Source organism: Otolemur garnettii, unplaced genomic scaffold (assembly GCF_000181295.1).
Source record: "Otolemur garnettii isolate 467f Iridium unplaced genomic scaffold, OtoGar3 scaffold00105, whole genome shotgun sequence".
Taxonomy (NCBI): domain Eukaryota; kingdom Metazoa; phylum Chordata; class Mammalia; order Primates; family Galagidae; genus Otolemur; species Otolemur garnettii.
Window position 1 is genome coordinate 3803816 of NW_003852500.1, and position 2196 is coordinate 3806011.

The window sequence follows — 2196 nt, forward strand, 5'->3', positions numbered from 1 at the left end:
CCAGGAGTTGTAGGTTGCTGTGAGCTGTGATGCCATGGCACTCTACCCAGGGGGATAGCTTGAGGCTCTGTCTCAAAAAGAAAGAAAAAGAAAAAGTTTTCTTTCGGCTTGGAATGCTGTCATAGGCTTGTTAGGAATCTACCCAACACCTGCTACCCTCTTCCTTCTTCCTAACAGAACCCTGTTTTCTCTGATCATTGGTCTGTGTACCTCAAAGGACAGCAAGCAGCATGGCCCAAACTTCCTCTGGCACAGGCCGGGGGGATTTATTGGGAGGGAGATGTGCCTTGTGAACTGGGGTTACTGAGTTGGGGTATGTGAATCTGGAGCTGGTGAGGGCCATTTGTCACTATGATGATGATACCTGCCAAAGGGTTGGAGAGAAACTGTGTCTTTATGTTATTGCTGGAAGTCCTAGATTAAGCCATGCCTGAAGTTCACAATGGCCCTTGATTTTTTTGGCTCAAATCAGTTTATGTTGGGCTTCTTGAAACTGCATAGTCACAACTGATTCCCCTCACTCTCACCTTTCTCCTCTTTCAAGATGGAGCCCAGCCACGTGCAGTAGTGCACACCTGTAATCTCAACACTTTGGGAGGCCAGGGTAGGAGGATCCCTCGAAGAGAGTTCAAGATTAGCCTGTGCTACATAGTGAGATTTTGTCTCTGTCAAAAAGAAAAAAATTAGCCTGGCTTGGTGCACACCTGTAGTCCCAGCTACTTGGGAGGCTGAGACAAGAGGATCACTTGAGTTCAGGAATTTGAGGCTGCAGTGAGATATGACTGCACCACTGCACTCCATCCTGGGCAACAGAGCAAGGCTCCATCTCTGGAATAAAAGGGAAAAAAGCACCAAAGCCCTCAAGGCCAGCATGATTTTTGCTTGTTTTTTATTGCTGTGTATATAGTACATTAATTCCTGAAGCCCCAGTAGCCAGGGGCCCAGAGTAAATGTAGGATGAATATAATGACAGGTGATATAGGTACAGACTGTGAGAACTATGGGCATGTGGAAGTGGAACAGAAGTCACCAGGTGGTGAGTGATGGCTGTCTGGAGGAGGTGGCAACTGACTTGGGCTTTGAGGGATGGATTTAATCTGGGGAGAAGGAGGAATGCCCCCAGTAGAAGGAAAAATCATCATGTGTATGCCCGGCTATTTGTGTATGAAAAATCATCATATGTATGTCTGTTAGACCTACCTGTGTTTGTAGGTGTGTCAGAGGTGCCCCAAGTGTGTATGTATGTGTTTGCATCATATCACCTGCACGCCCATGGGCTTCAGTCACCGCCCATGAGGCCCATTTGACCTTCACTCTGATACCCCCTGCTTACTTCTCCCTCTACTTTCCCTTCCCTGGTCAGCCGGGCACCTCTGTGCCTTTGCATTGTTGCACCTACCACCTGGAATGTTGCCTCCTCTACATAATGTGGCTCCCTTCCTTGATTCTTTTGCTTGTTTGTTTTTTTATCCGATGTTACCTCCTCCGAAAGGGCCCTACTCTCTATCTCTATAATTCAGGGATACGACCATCTCTTCAGCTGTTTCCACTCATCTCCTGCTGGTCTTCCCTTCCTTACATTTTTGTCTTATGGGTTCATCCCCTGCCTTCTCTCTCACCCCAGACCGGGCCACATTACAGGTCAGGTGTGGGTCTGCTATGACTCCAGCATCTATAAATGCAGACTGCAGAGGACTGTCCTGATGGGCATTTGGACAGCTAGGGAGGAGCCCTGAGTGCTGGTAAAAGCCTTAGGGCTTTTCTATTCAGGAATCAACCCTTGGCCCCTTCTGAAGTCCCAGGAGAGAGAGGTCTCTTTGATCATGTGGCTGAGGACCAGACTTGCTGCATGCAGCTTTCTCTCCTTTGAGCCTCATATTTCTCTTCTGTTTCCAGAGCTCTGTTCCTCCTTCCATATCCTTCCTGAGCGGCACATAGAAATGGTGATGGTGGGTGGCTGGCTGGCTGGTGTCATGGCAACAGTAGCACAAGGTTGCCATGGCAACTTGGTTCCCTGGTAATAGACCTAAGTTCCTGGCCCAAGAGTAGCAATCTGCTGGGTATAGGAGGGGGCAAGGGTGCCCCTGGCATCCAGTGGGCAAAAAGTGGACACAGTATTTTTTTTTGAGACAGAGTCTCACTCTGTTGCTCTGGGTTGAGTGCCATAGCATCATAGCTCACAGCAACCTCAAACTC